Source organism: Cygnus olor, chromosome 2 (assembly GCF_009769625.2).
Source record: "Cygnus olor isolate bCygOlo1 chromosome 2, bCygOlo1.pri.v2, whole genome shotgun sequence".
NCBI lineage: Eukaryota > Metazoa > Chordata > Aves > Anseriformes > Anatidae > Cygnus > Cygnus olor.
The window spans coordinates 59,997,594-60,014,306 of record NC_049170.1 but is presented as its reverse complement, the minus strand read 5'-3'; positions in this window follow the sequence as shown (position 1 = coordinate 60,014,306).

Sequence of the window (16,713 nt, the reverse complement as noted above, 5' to 3'; positions counted from 1 at the left end):
CCAAAGCTGTCTTGTCTGCTTATCACACCTCCGACAACATCTTGAGGATCTCCATCACCTGCCATGCTTCTAGCTGTACCTCTCCCTATGCTCACCCTCACAGTCCCAGGGATCATAGGGGTGGACAAAGACAGAACATGTTGCAAAAGGTCTTGGAGCTGTCATCTCTTGTAACTTTTCAAATTCCTGGGTGAATCATACCTAGAGTGACACCTCCAGGGGAAACAGAGTCTCACCTTTCTCTCATGAAATACAGGGGTTTCCGTATCATAGAGAACAGTGAATGAACGTAGTTTGGACAGACCTCTGCAGTTTCACCTAGTCCAACCTCCTCTTCAAAGCAGGGCTAACATGGCTAACATGGAAGTTAGGTATGGTTTCTGAAGAATGACTCCAGGTGACATTTGAATATCCTCAAAGACACAGATTCCCCAAGCTCTCTGGGCAATTGCACTTCACACTGCACCACCTCATGATGAAGAATTACTTTTTAAAACCAGGCAAAACTTGCTGGATTGTGTAACCCTTGTCTCTTGTCCTTTTGCTTTGCATCTCTGAAAAGCATCTGACTTCATCTTGTCTATAACGATTCATTAGCTAGTGTCCATCCCTGTTTCTTCCGTCCCCTTAGGATGTTCTTTCCACAGTTAATCAAAAAAAAAAAAAAAAAAGCCCTGTGGATCAATCCTCAACATTTTTCTAGAGCTTCTCAGCTTAGTTTTGGTCTGATGTTCAGCTTGAAATAACAAAGAGAGGAGGAAAGAAAAACAAAATGCTTATGATGCAGTCAACAACGTACAACGTTTTGTTTAGCACCTTTGTGTAATAAAGCAGGAGAGATCAACATTGAAACAGCAAGCCCACAGATATGCTGATTCCTGTAGACAGATAGCTCTCCATTTCTACCAAAGCAATTCCTTCTCTTAGTAGGAGAAAAACCAGCTGTCCAAACTGGAGATAGGTGTAAAATATTGTAGCTCCTTATAATGTTGACCAAAAAAAAAATAATAATAATAAAATAAAATGGCAGAAGGCTCAAACATTATGCAACTAAGCTTTGACATTTGTAGCTCCTTCATCTCTACAGGAAAGAATAGTAGGGTTTCCATGACATACCTGAAAGACAAAAGATATCCAGATTATGTGTATAGTAGCTGATGTACACCCCTCTTGAGCTGTTATTCCAGACTGCTAAGAACTTGTGCCCACGTTACTGGTCCCAGCTTGCTGCCATAGCTACTTCCAGTAGCTTGTCCCTCTCCTGTGTCAGTTCCACATACTGGTGATGTTGGGATGAACAGAAACCGAGACACTGTGATAAAGTGCTGGCAAAAAGGAGCCTCTTCAGCAGAGCATTTTTAGAATCAGAAGGAGAGGGCAGTCAGTAGGGCAATGACTGCTCAGAACACAATTCACTGCAATCTTTGGGTAGTGCCTCATCCACGGAAATCAGGTATCTTGTCAGGACATTCAGAGTGCCTGACGCAGTTTTCATTCCGAGTCAGCTGACCAGTCAGGTTTATCTCCAGGAGGAAGTGCCCTGCTTTTGATAGAAAAAAATGTCCTATCTTTGTGTGTACTGTCTGCTAGGAGAGAAGATAAACACCGAGACTTCTACAGAAGAATTGCATGCAGAGGGAGCTTTCTTGCATAGCTTCGTGGGCTGGCGATTGACCTCTTAGGCTATTAGAATAGTGAACAAGAAGAATCATGCAACCTGTCTGCATCTTGTGACCGCAGATATGAGTTGTTAAATGATACAAAGTTCAGGAAGTTTCTTGTCTGTGTGTTCATAGATGATGTTTTCCATCATTCCTCCGCATACTGCTGAAATTGTAAAGAAACACAGAAGTGATGTTGTTTATGCAATGCTGTCTCTGGTGCTGTGACTCTTAGGCCAGGTAAAAAAAAAAAAAAAAAAAAGAAATAAAAAATCTTTAAACTTAGAAGAGCCAAAGGAAAGAGGAAGAACCATATTCCCTTCAGCACCAGACAGACTTAACATTAATGTGTAAATGAAGTAGTTATTTCTGTATGGATCCCAGAAGAAAAATCAAGAAGTAGACATTTTTGGGTTTGTTTCTCTGGCTGATTCTAAGGCTATTGTTTAACTAACGTATTATATTGGTGAAACCAGTCTATTGGGATGAATTCTACATGAACAAACACAAATGCTCAAAGAGTAGGCTCAGATCTCTGTAAAAATTCTGTTACTATGTTAAAGAAAAGGAAAATATCAACAACCTACAACATTAAAACCGATATCCTTAGGACATTGTCCGTGTGTATCAAAACCTGCAATGTCAGAACACACAGCATTTGAACTTTCTTTACTGCCTAGAGTGAGACCTCACAAGAGATAACACTGTATTTCATGTGCTCTAAAAACACCTTCCCTAACAAGACTATGCCATGTACTTTTAATTCTGACACCTAATCCTCACAGCTGTCATAGTATTTGTAAATTAACTACAGGAGAAATATTTCTTGAATTTATTTAAATATCTACATTTAGTCTTTTGCAGGACTATAAATTTTGGGACAACCATGTCTCACAACGTAAGATGTGATAGATAGTCAGCTGGCCATCAACACATTAAATACTTTTAATACTACATGAAGGTCAAGACCACTTTATATTTTTAACATCATTGTTCCCTCTTTTCACATTTTACTTTTTTTCCCATAGATTTTCATATAATCTACCTTGATTTGATATACACATATAAAAACAAAGAAACAAAACAAAACAAAACAAAATCTTCTCATTTCCACTCCAGGGATGTGTGAAAATACAGTTATTAAGATCTGTGCATCCTAGCATGAAAAGAATATTTATCCATGCGCATTTTACCATTTTCTTCTTTTAAGAAATCAGATTCTCAAATCTTACCTTTCACTGGAAACAAATCCTAAATAGAAATAGACATTGATGTCCAAGAGCTGACGTTAGTTCTAGAGCAGAAGCAGTAGTTTGTGCTTTTTCCTCATGTTGCTGAAGTATAGCTGACATGATTCATGACCTAGGAAAATATATCTGTTAGCCCGACTGTGTGGATTACATCAACCAGAGGGAACTTTGGGAGGAAGGGAATCCTCTGTGTCAATGTCTGAAAGGTCAAATTTTGTGCCCATATTTCCAGCAGGTTGAAAAAAAAAAAAAAAAAAAAAAACCTTTGGAATGCACTTGTATGTCATGCTATTTAATTGCAATACATTTTCAGATGACCAAAGATTAATTTTACTGTATTCTTCTGTGGCAGAAGGGCTAAGATCTCACTTATGCTGCCCCAAATCACTCAGAAGTAGTCAAAGCAGTCATCCTAACCATCTAAACCCGTTGAATTTATTTCTTTAAAATATAACTTTGCTAAATGTTAATAAAAATATTGGGTCTTTGAAAAGGTTTATTCACACTCTGGACTTTAAATAGAATGTAAATCTTTGAGTGTATGCTCAGGTTCTTGCATTATTGAAGCAGTGACTTTAAGCTTCTGTCTTACCCGTTCAATACAGGATAAAATGAAGTGGTAAATGAAAATCAGACCTTCTGCTTTGTGGACTATGTAAAAACATTGGATATGGAGAATGAGAGTGACATATGACAAATGTAAATGAAATTACAAAACGATCATATGCAGTGCAACTTAATTTGCTATTTCTTTCTCGAGGGAATCCAAGCAGTGCAACAGTGCAGACTGTCGAATCTGGATTATAAAATAAATGACATTAAAGGGAGAGGGTAACACTTGCCATTATTTCTGCTTCTGCTATATTTGTTCAGTCTCTGGAGAACAATCAAATCTCCTTCCAAATAATAAAATCTTTCAAACAAAATAGCTTCACTATATGTGCCTGTATATGCCAAGATAGATCAAGTGCTTTATAAAGGAGACACAGAAGTTCAGTATATCTTTCCTTTTGCCTTACACATTGGAATGGTCCCAAGTTATAGGATCATAGACATGGAAAAGACCTATTAAATTGTGTGTTTCCTTGCCAGTGAAAGCGTACTCTCAGTATGTAGTATTTTCCATCTCAGACTATTAGACATCTATACCTTCACTTGAGGACTCTATTCCATGGCACAATAAAATCAGTGTTAGGAATTTTCCCTATTGCTCAGCCTAAAAATGAGTTACTTCATTTCTATTGCCTTACTCACACCTGTGAGCCACCCTTTTCTGTCCTTCATCCTTGAGAGTTCAACCTTCAAATTCTCATAAATTGTCATCATATATACTCCAACCTCTTCAAAGTCAACCAAGTGCAAAAGAAAAGTGGGACATCTGTTTCTCAGCTGACCTTATGGACAGACTGTTATAGTTACTATAGGTGATTTTTTCTCATCATGTCTGAACTGGTTTTCTATGAAAGGAATTCATTGCTTTCACGAAATTTTTTAATTGCATCAATTCACAGCTGTTTGGCCCAGATGTTGTCTTTCTCACTGTGTTCCCCAACACTTAGATGACTCAATATAGTTGTTATACACCTGAATTTATTTCAATAGGATTGCATATTTGGCTTTAGAAATTACTCAAGAGGTGTGTTTCTTTCATGGAAGTATGCTACCTCATTTAACATCAGCTCCACTTCCTCTGTTCATGGGAGTGGAATTAACTTAGCAAGCAGTAGTGATCGTGTAATGTGCTGAGCTGGAAGACGTTCCCCCACAACTCCATCTAGCATATGTACTTCCATGGGCTTTAAAATTTGTTTTTCAAACGGTGCCTTCAGTCACTGTTTTGTTCTTTCTTTTCGTACCTGAACTTAATCTGTCGAAATGCTTTCCTTTAAGCTCTTCATGGTAGGTAAAAGGGACTGTAATCAAATGGTAAAATAAGACGTTTGAAAGGTTCAAAGAAGATAAAGGCTGACCTCCTAAATCCCCCTTTTGGAGAAGGGCTGTGCAGTTAATTAAAAAATAAAATAAAATAAAATAAAAATAAACAAAAATAAATAAAAATAGAAGGGGAGAGGAAGCCACCACCGGTTTGCATGAGAGTTTGTGGGATGGTTGCCCATTGTTAAATTAAGTTCATCCATTCATTTCCAAGTATTTTCACCACACTACTTGCTCTACTTTTTGCAGTGGATACCAGCCAGGTTAAGGATTTACAGCCTTCTATGGCTGCTCTTGCCAACACATAGATCTTGAGGAGGTATTCAGTGTGTATAAGGAAGCTTTAAAATAAAACTTGTTTGCTGTAGGCATTCACTGCTCTCTTTTTCTTTCCTTTCTCTCCCTGCTCCCCAGCCCCCACCCACCCCCCACCTTAATTTGTCCACGGGCTTGGCTTCTTTGTTCTTTCATGACTAATATTACCATCTGTGACATTACATATCAAGATAGAAATGCAACATATTAAGTACAGGAAAACCCAGAATGTTTGAGCTCATCCAAGCATTTGTTGCTTAAAGCTCCAGTGTTATTTGTAGCCACCTGAAGCATCCCAAAGTTTCTAAAAACACATTGCAATTAATCAGCAGGTTTCTGTGTTGTTATTGAAATGAAGATAAAAGACCTTATTGGAGCTGCCTCCTTGAAAACAATCTCAGCAACTTGCTTGCAGTTTTATTTCTCACTGAGGGCTCATAAAAAGAGCGTTCACTTCTATGGTGTTAGCCTAACTGCCTCTTTTTCAAGTGCTGTTCACTTTGGGAACTCCCCAATTCACTTTTCTGTCAAGATGCCATATGCTACAAGGGAAACACGAGTCCCAGATCAGATGTGTGACCACTGCCTGTGTGAGTTATGCTCTTGCACAGCAGGCCCTAAACAACCAGGCAGGACTATAAGCAAGTGCTCATCTCTGCCAGCTTCTGTTTTTCCAAGGATGGGGAAGAAGCAGCAGGTGGGGAAAGAAATGTAACAAGTGAAAAACACATTGAAATGGGCACATCTCAAGACGCAAGATCAAAATCAGAATGGAGGTCTCTCCTCCTTCTGCTTCTCGTATAGCCCTAGACAGATCCAAATCTTATTTGCCTAAAAGTATTGCAGTAACCACCAAGATCTGATACTCTGAGAGACAGTTCTTCCCCCTCCCTTTGCTGATTCTTCAGACAATGAGTTGCTTCACCGTTTATCTCAAAACCGGTACTCATCTGCAGACATCAACCTGTCCAGCTTTTTTCTATATTAATAATTTTCCACTTCAGATTCCAGTACCTGCATGTAGAACTGAATATTGTATAACTGTACGCTCAACACAACATCTTATTTGCATTACTGTATTTTACTTTTTAGAAGAAGAGGATTAGGAACGTTTCTATATTTCCATATTGGAAAAAGACCGTCCTATCCTTTCTAGATCCAATTTGTCCATCAGCACAAGTGGGGTGGCAGCAAGCTTCCTCCCCTTGTCTGCTCAGCCTGCAGCACCCACAGCTCCTGAGGGTTGAGCAGACTTTGACTTTGGTCCTCAAAGTGATGTGCCACTGGGTTGAGCTTCTGTTGAAGCAATGATGGGAGAGGGAACACCAATCACCTGTCATTATAGTGGATCTAAAGCTGTTGCTTTTCCTCTGTTCCCAAGCTAGATGCAGAGGCAGAAAGGAAGGTTTGACTTTTACATTAACTTAATTTACTTTGATTTGACCTTAGGCTAGGAAAGCGCAGAGATGTATTGCTCCCTATTTAGAAAAACATGTAAACTAACCCTGCTAGAACATTTTTTGCTGTGTTTTGATGCACAAAATATGTGTGGGTATGTGTATTAGAATGTAATATTTGTATATTATTTTTAATTCTCTTATGTCTGGACATTTTTAAGTCTTCTTTCCTGTCCTACATAACAAAAATTCTGCTAGTTACCTGGTGAAGAAAAGCAAATAAATATAATTATTCTTTCTGTACAAGTCATGGTAATGAGAGTCACTATAGAAGACAGATATGAAAAGAACTATGGTGATGTTACTAGTTTGATTCTCTGTTATGATTAAACATGATGATAGATTTAGAAAAGTGTGTAACAGTGGTATTATTCAGAAGAAGGAGAATGTCAATTGGAGAAAGGAGGAAACTGGAGGGAGAGGAATAAAAAGGCAAAGAGAGGGAAAGATTAGGAAAGGGAAAATATCTGCTTCAACAGAAATCTCCTCAGCTTTTGCCATGGGCCTGCAATCAACCTTGTAGGGGCAAAATGCTTGCTAGTGGTGATAGCACTGACCTGTGTTTCACGTGGGTACTGGGTCTTTTATGACCTCTGTGTTGATATGTTATGTGGTGCATCGCTATTGTAGGGTAAATGATCTTCCTCTAAACAGGAATTCAAGCATAAAAAATGTGGAGACTAGACACACACATGTGCACACTTGCATGTGTGCTCAGAGTGCACACTTGACACTCTACAGGAATATCTGTCTGTGTAGAAACCAGTGGAGCTGTAGCTGTTGGCCCAAGCAGGGTTATGTTTTCAGTCTGTAGTGCACATATTTTTGTATATTGCATACACGTGTATTGAAATTAGTGTGTAGTTTACTGTAGTCTTTGCATTACCGTAACAGAGACATAGTACTGTAGAGAATGTCTCCAACATTCAGTTTGTTTATGTTATTCAGATTCTGTTTCTTGTAGCTGCTGGTTCAAAACCTCTAGTGTAAGGGAAATACTGATGGTGTAGCTTTGGATGACTGAAGAAGATGCATGGGTAACCTCTGGTATGCACCTGTGTGACCCAAAAACAGCTTTGGGCACAGGGCATGGGTAAAGATGATATCAGCTTCTGTTTCCGTGCTGACTTCATCAGGGTGACAGGATCACAACAAGGTCCACGGCACCCCACCAGCTGGGATCTCCTCCAAGGAGAAGGGGCAGGGTGCTTCGTTCAGCAAGGCTAAGCCCTCTCCCCTTGGTTGTTTTCTGCCCCGCCTCTGCCCCTACCCCACAGGCACGGGCACCTCAGGGCCCAGGCACTGCCTGCAGGAGGTGGCAGATGAGCCACAGGGTTTTTTTCCTGGGCTGCCATCGCTCCTGGCCCCAGGCGCCCCTGGGGCAGCAGCAGCCCCTGTGGAGACAGACTGGGGAAGGCAGGTGCTGTTCCCACGGCCAGAGCCCGGCTCCCAGTGGAGAAAAACAGGGGTCAGGAAGTTAGCAAAGGTTGGCCAAGTAACACTGGCTCTTCCTAATCCTCTTTTCCACCCACAGCCCCTTGAAACTCCCCTGATTCCTCCCAGTACAGTGTCTGGGGGAGTTGCTCTACTCCTGCAGAATTGAATTTATTTTGCTTGCTTCCAAACTATGCTTCTGCAGAGTCTCAAGTCAGCTTTATTTCAGCTGGTGTCGAGCAACATGCAGGAGAGATGTGGCTCTATTGCACTGGTTTGTTTTTCTTTTCCTTTTTTTTTTTTTAACCTTTTTTTCAGTTTTACTATTTTGACAGGAAATCTCACTCCCTTTTCTCTTGCATAAGGATGAAGTAACTGTGAAAACAAATACAGTTACTTGTTTATGTGCATAAAACTGAAAGGACAGTTTTGCTGATCAAGTTGTTTCTATCTGATCTGAAGACTAGAGCTGTGTAAAGTATTTATTTATTTGTATTTGTATGCTGGCCAAACCAAAAAATCAACAACAATAAAAACATTTCTTTTGGTCCACCCAGAATGAAAATTTGTCAGTTTTCTTGCCAAACAGCAACAAACACACAAATTTGAAAGAAATGTCATTTCAGGCCAGAAGACATTTAATTTAGGCTTTTTAACGTGCATTGAAACTGAATATAGGTAAATTTCAAGAGAAGCCCTGATTGCAAAATGAGAAGTGGAAAAATTGTTTTGAAAACATCAGTATGATCCTTTTTGACATAACGTTTGTTTTGACCCAAGAGTTTCATTCTGCTCTAATAAAGACTGTTCCAGGTAAGGAAATAAGAGTAGCCTTTTTGACATCGATGGTGCTTCTTTATAGAGAATGGAAAGGTTAAAAAGTGGTTAACTAGCAATCATCTTAGATATAGCTGGAGAATGTACTTTTTATTTTTGGCTTTGTACAAAGCATCTAGGCATTAAACCAAATTAAAATACATAGGCTATAGTGTCAAGGGAAAATTTTATCCAAACAAAATTTAAATAAATTCATGCATCTTACTAGGTTAAAAAATCAAATAAAAAAATAATTTTGCACATATGTAATTGTCTCAACATTTTGTCATTTCTCTTCTGCTTTTAAAACAATAAAACCCAAATGTGGATAAAATCATCTTACTCTTCCCACTCAAAGTGAACAACTTCTTCCAGGTTCTTATGCTGAAAAAATGTGTTTCTTAGGAATTAATGATTAAAACTATATAGAATAAGTGTTTTAGTGCTCTAGTTAAGGAAAAATAAACAACTGCATTCGCTAATCTGAGTTGAAATAAACAGATGCATAAGCAGGGCTATTTCAAAGCATTGCAGAGCTGAACAGAGACCATTAACACTCAAAACACTTGATAACGTTCAACCATAGTTAACCTCTTCAAAACAAAATGTGCCTAGATCTTGTATGGCTGCAGAGAAGGAGTGAGGAGTAACACCCCTACACAGTGGCAAGCTGTAACTGCAAACGTTCCCAGCACGTACACTGGTACAGAAGGCATCTCACATGAACTTAATTTCAAAGATGAAGAGAACAAAAAATATGGTCTCATTTATTGCTCACTGCAGCTAGCAATGCTGACCAGAAATGGCAGTGTCCAGTGCTCTTCCGAGTTTTAGAAAAGAATCTAAATTTCCAGAAGCTTTATCTCCCATGTTCCAGAAAAGGCCCTTTTGAGATGTTCCCCGAATTTTGTGACCCTTGCTTATTTGTGTTTGTGGATAAGTGATTTAAAAAAAAAATAAATTATGGTTTGTAGGAAAATCTTGGCTATCTACACAGCTTGGTAACAGGTGTAGAAAGCACAAAATCTGTGCTTTGGTGCAACATGGATTTTAAAATAGATCTCTCCACGTTGTCCCAGATCAGTGGATTGTTTCTACAAGAAAACTGCTACGTTTTCAGGTCACAAAATCTGAGGTTCATATTTGGTAAATTTACTTTGAATTTACTATGTGTGTGGAAGGCAGTTAAATACAGAACCATCTGAAGTAGCAAAGGACTAAAAGTGTTACAAATAGGTCTCAAAACAAACAAGAAATATAAAAGGGACTCATTGGGTGGAATGGTGCTGATATTCAGATAGGAAACAAAAGATATGCCAAAGTCTTCATTCAAGCACTGTTTTGAAAATGTTCTAAATTCAAAACAGCATGGATTACCATGTATGAATGTTTGATTGAATCAGCTTTCTCCGTAGCTCTGTAAAATACTTCTAAATTTTTGTTTACTAAAGGAAAGGGGGAGACATTTAACGCTTTCCGAAAAGCAACCAAACAAGAATTTGTTCCTCAGGAGTCCACCCCAGGTTTTACACAGACTTTGGGACAAGCCAAGATAGGATTTTGGTGTTTTAGCTAGCACTGTGTGATTACATATAGGAGCGCAGACATGATCAGTAAGGGTTCTAGTTGCAGAGGTCACTATTAAAACCTTTACAATTGCCATTTGCACATAATTAACATTACCACACAATTTACAGTATTCCCCACACTATGAATGCTGCTGTAAAGATAATTAGGTAAAAGTTAGAATTGTAAAGATTTTAATTTGTGTATTCCTTAGTATGGAGTCTCAATGCTGTGATTTAAGGAATTCCCAGAAACTACAGAAACAGCGGGGGGCTTTGCATGGGAAAGGAAGAAGAAGAATATTTCTTTTAAAAGCTCCTTAAAGCTTTGTTAAACCTACAGAAATCCTCTGTAGTCTAAACTATTATAGCCTAAATAATCTATACTAAAACTGCAAATTTACGTATTACGGTTACTTATTTTTTACTGTATAGACATGTCTGTTTCTTTGTTTAGAAAGATTCCACTTGGAAAATTCAATTTCAGCATGTAATCATAATAGCTGTAAGAACTGCTGACATTTCTGGGGTCAGAGCTTTTGAACAGGCTTTCACATTTGCCGGTTTTTAAAAATATGTCCTAATGTCAGAGAAGCCCAGCTGTGCTGAAATGATAAACGTGACTAGGGAAACCTCAGACTGTGGGTGAACGCTTCAAAGCACAGGAACAAAACTTGATTTTTCAGGCAGTGGGAGAGCAGCACTCCTGGCACTGTAGAGACTTCCTGAATTGTTTTTGGTGGGTACTCACCTGCTTCCAAAATGCAGGCACAGGGTATGGCCACACCGGACAACGAAGCCAGGAGCTACCTCAGTCAAGACGTGGTATCTTTGCATCACCCCGCAGCCTGCAGTGTAGACAAGTCCTGAGTGTGTTTGAGCTGTATAAACATAACCACAAGCTAAACAGTCCCATTGTTCAATACAGATTTCCACTGTGCTTGGAAACTGAATTATAAATGCCTTTTCATAAAAACATCCTAAGGGTAATGGATGCCTAAAATACATCGGCTCCATTATCAAGGAGTAGATTATCCCAGCTGAATACACAGTATCAGAGTTTCCTGATTTGTATATAATCTACATTCTTAACATTTTCCTGAAGTGCTGTGAGTTTGGGTTAGTAGGACTTACTGTACTCTCAGTGTTGAAAGATGAATAGGCCTATCAGTCGAACAGCATAATAAATTTGTTAGGCCGTGTATGTCGTGCTCCACCTCTCCCTCGTTCTTCATCGTGTATAATGTAGCCTAATACAATATGACAGCTGTTACCAGAAAAATGGTGCAGCTGCCATAAAAAAGTGATTTATTCCCTATTACTGAAGCATCTAAAATTAAGAGGCTGGTGTTTGGGAGAGCAGCAAATAAGCAAAATGTGAAATACAGCATATATATGTATGTATATATTCATGAAATATAGGAAGCTGTGAAATGCTTAGACTGACAGTGAAATTCTCCCTGGGTATCCACCGCAAGGTCAGACTAATAAAGGAGGTAATTGGTGGTGATGGTTGTGGATGTTCAGAATTGCCTACATGTCACAGCTGCTTACACTGGAGTATCAGAAGCGTGTTAAATGCATCTCCTGACATGAACCCAAAGATCCTTACTACCAAACGACATACAAGAGCCTAATTTAAGGTGGCAGTTGGCAGAAAGAACAACATATCAAGCAGAAAAGTTATTGTTAGCAGCCACAATGTAGAGAGGAAACTGTGGGATGGGAGAAATAATGTGGGCCTGATTCCCGGCTTCATTTTTCTGCTGGTGTAAATCTACCTATTTAAGGCTACAGTCATGGATTAGGGACTTCTCCCTGGATGCTGAAAATATGAGCATCAGGGAAAATTCTGTATTTGGCTTACAACACGCCTAGTGTAAGTAAATGTGATCATGTAACATCTTGTCAGTTTTGCCACTGAACGATGTAACACATTAGTCTGAGACACAGTGAATTATAACCACGTCAGATCACTCTTTGGTTTCTGTTCACCATAATGTGTACATATACTATAAACACACATATGGCTATGTACGTATATACTCAGGCTGCTGCTAAGTGTGATGTTTTTTGATTCGGTGGGTGGCACTCTTTTTCTGAATCAGTACTAAATGAGTTCTTCCCCCATGGTACTTGAAGAATAGCGGAATATGGTCAGGTCAGAGAGGTTAATAGCTCTACTTTTGTGGAAAGTGCCAGGGGATCTCTCTTAGCAAGCAGTGAGAACCTCACATTAAATACCATCTGAAAGAGAGCCCATGCCCTGCTCAGAGTCACAGGCTGGGGCGTTGCAGTAATGTAGAAATAGGGGGAACCATGCTATGTATTTAACTAACTGAGTTGCCTTGCCCCCATATATATTTACTGGATGTAGTGAAACTTTGCTTATGCAAAGTAATAAAATAATGACCAATGACAATGTGGCTAGAAAGACCCTAGAGCAGTTTTTTGGCATTTTGTCTTGAAGAAATACCAAAGAAGATTTTACCCGGTAGCATGTTCATGTTTTCAGATAATCCGGGATGGGATCTTTCAGCCTTTTCCTGTCTTACTATGGGTGCAATAGTGCAATAAGCATTGACTAAGTTAGAGCAAGAGAAACCTATGGAAAAAAAAAAAAAAAAAAAAAAAAACTTGTCTTGGACAACAATTCCATCAGGGACAGGCTATGAAGTCTTGGTTCCTATGCATTATATGTCCTGAGTGGCTTTTTAGACACTGAATAACAGGGATAGAGTAGAGGCTATTTTAACAGGAGGTTTTATGTTTGCATCATGTCCATGGCAAAGTGAGACAGCTAGGAGGTATTTTGTGAAGCCATGTTGAGCTTTTGCCCCTGGCAACTCAGTGTGGCTAGAAGCTCAGGGGCTGCACACTGGCAGCTGTATGAGCTCCTGTGAGATGACAGCCAGTAAAATTTAGCCATCCAAGAAGTTTGGATGACTACAGAATTAGGTACAGCTTTTGCAAATGCCAGCAATGCCTCAAGATTGCCCTAGAGAGGCATTTGTAACCACAGAGTATTTCTGTACCTAACTGTAGAGATCTAGTAGGTCACTGTTACCACACTGGATTTTTCATTCACAATTCAAATCACATCCAGGTCCTCCGCTAACCAGTTCCCAAGGGCATTCATGACACATGGGCCTCTTGCATGCTGCTGACCAGTTTCTTCAGGGTTCAGCTTCATACATGGCTCCTCTCCCCTCCCCAGCATTTCTCTCCAACGCACAAGGGAGACCCTTTTACATGTGCAGAGGAACCCAAACCCAGCTAGCCCACCGGTGGTGGCTTCTGCCTCCACAAACCACTTGGGGACTGACATACCAATCCCCAATCCACGCTCAGGTCTTAGAAGAGCATATATGAATTTCTGCAGCACTGCTGCATGCCTGGGGGAAAGAGCATTGCCTCATGCTGGGACAGACAGGCTCGTTGCAGCCTCATGCCAAGGAGCCCGTGCTGCTTCTGTGTTCGTGTCTGGCTTTGGCTCTGCCCCAAGCACAGGCCCCAGGGAGCCTGGAGCTGCTAAATGTGGCAAAATGGTTTAAGAATGCTCTTGGCCAGCTAAGGCAAGAGGGCCAAAGGCATGAGAAACATTTACCTTGCTCTGTGGGAATTCATAGCGAAAAGACTTAGCAAGGACAGCGAGATTCATCCCACTGCCTTTGGAGGACTGAGATGCCTCATAATTGTGTCCCTTTTTACTGCAAATATTTTCACAAGCTACATGATTAAATTCTATTGTGTAATTAGGGTACTTTAATATCAAACATAAACTTTTTCATCAGTTTCCCTGCAATCTCACTATTACAAAATACAAAACAGAGCATGGTAAAAAATTTTTTGGTAAAAAATATTTGTAAGTCATTCTTTTAGTCAATACTGAATTAATATTATGTTTGTCCTAAACACTGTTCACTCCTTTGTTGTCTCCTAAAAGGTGTGATTGTTTCAGATGTCCAAGCTAGATATTCAGACTACTTCCAAGCATACAGTAGTCTGTCAGATAATAAGATCTCATGGTATGTTACGTGAATAGACTTCAGAAACTGAGTGCAAACCATGTTAGGAATCATTTCAGCTGTCATTGCTTAGTGGTATTTAAGGTGAAATGAGGCAACTTCTAAATAGTGCAAAGAAAGATTGCATAATAATTTAGGTCAAAAAGTGAATAACATGTCACGTAACCAAGATGAAAAATGTAGAACAGCAAATACCGTGCATCACTGTCATCATTCAAGATCCTTGACTAACCACTTGTTGCAGTCCAAGTAAAGAAAAATGTTAGCACTGCTGCCAGAAAGGGTTTCTGCAAAGAGGAAATTTAATGGCAAAGGATGTTTTGTATTTTGATGGGCACTGTCTAAAACATGTTTAGAGAAGTGCAATGACTGTAGGTATGCTGGAAAGCTAAAGAACATAATCTGTCTCGAAGTGTAACAGCTTTAATAACTTCAATAGAAAGAAGTGATCTTGCCCATTACTGGAAGCTTTTTAGCCCCATTATAATAGGACATTTGATATCAGAAATTGAAGCAGTGCAGGCAGTTTGAAGCAGGCTATACTTCTTTGTGTCTCCTTTCTGGAATGGTTTTGCAGCATGCATGGGTTAAAGCAAAGGGTTGTGTGCATGGATTTGGTTGTGTGAAATCTCCATCATTTCTTTTTTATCCTAAATCATACAAACGTGTTACAAAACCGAGCAAATTCTGCCAAATACTCCTAATCATAAGGAATTATGGTGAACTTGTTATTCTGTATAATGTTTTTACTGAGCCATCTTTTTTTTATTAAGTGGATGTTACATATCAGCTTGGCCATGTGTGCTGTTGAAAGAGTGTATGTATCTAGCTATTATCTTTTGGTGGCCACCTGTGCTTTGTTTTGTGTCCTTCCAGCTTTACACAGAAATCCTTTACATTTTAACAACTGTCTTAATGGATGCAAGGCTTCCTTTGAGGAATGCACCACTGCCACCTTGTTTACAAAGACTACTCATAGAGCTATGTGTAATTTTGCATCTAGGGAGGTAAATATTAATTTTATAAGCAGCTTCAGTTCCAGTTCAGAACTGTTATGCTGGTCTTCAAAGGTTTTTTGTTCTGTTTGCTGTACCTTACTATACTTCTCCAGCCTACTGTCTCTTTACTCTCTGGCGTGATAACTGTACAGACATGCATTGCCAGGATCAGACTGAGAAGTAGATTTAAGTGTTCCTTCAACCCCAGAGCTTTCTTCAACATCACCCTGAACAGAATCACAGAATCACAGAATCATCTAGGTTGGAAGAGACCTCCAAGATCACTTAGTCCAATCTCTGACCTAACACTAAGTCCTCCCCTAAACCATATCACCAAGCTCTACATCTAAACGTCTTTTAAAGACCTTCAGGGATGGTGACTCAACCACTTCCTTGGGCAGCCCATTCCAATGCCTAACAACCCTTTCAGTAAAGAAGTTCTTCCTAATATCCAACCTAAGCCTCCCCTGGTGCAACTTTAGCCCATTCCTTCCCCCCACACAAAAAAAAAAAAAACGATGCACTCACACAACCCCTGAGAATCGGAAAGAGCTGTTTATTGCCGGGACATCTTGCAGGTAAGCCTGCAGGATGTCCATGGTGTTTGGTGGCTCCAAGCTAATGCATGCGATGGAGCCTGAGCAACGAGTAGGGGGCTTGCCGGGCACTCCTGCGATGCTGTTGGTGCTCTCGGATGGCAGAGCGCAAAGACATGCCGCAGTAGTCCCAAGTCTGTTCTGGCAGAGGTGGATCCACTTCCATCCGTTCCTCCACATCTGATGGATCCAGCTCCATGGGCTCCATGGCGTTTGGCAGAAGGCTAAGCCAGTCGTTGCCCAGGACTGCCCAAACGGTATGTCTTCCATCCAGAGCGTTCTCAGGCCAGGGTGCCGAACCAGAGGGTCGTCCAGTTCCACACCTTGGTCCCATGCCACTGTTGGCTTGATTTTCATACATGGGTCCAACACTGCCGTCTGGTTTATGGCCATTACTGGGTCCTGCACTGTGCTCCGGACTATGGGCCTCTGCTCCCTGCGGCTCTCTGCCTGATGTTCCCACCTTCTCCCTCCGTCACCATTGCTCCTAAGGTAAGGCCCAGGCCCCCTGGTGCTGGATGTTTGAGGGGTCGGCCTGTTCCCCGCATCATTGCGGTGCCGATGGTACCTCCTGTATGTGTCTGTGGGCTGGGCGCCAGAGGTCCCTTGGGCACTGGTGTCTCTTGTGCCACTGGCACCATCCCTCCACCCACGACAC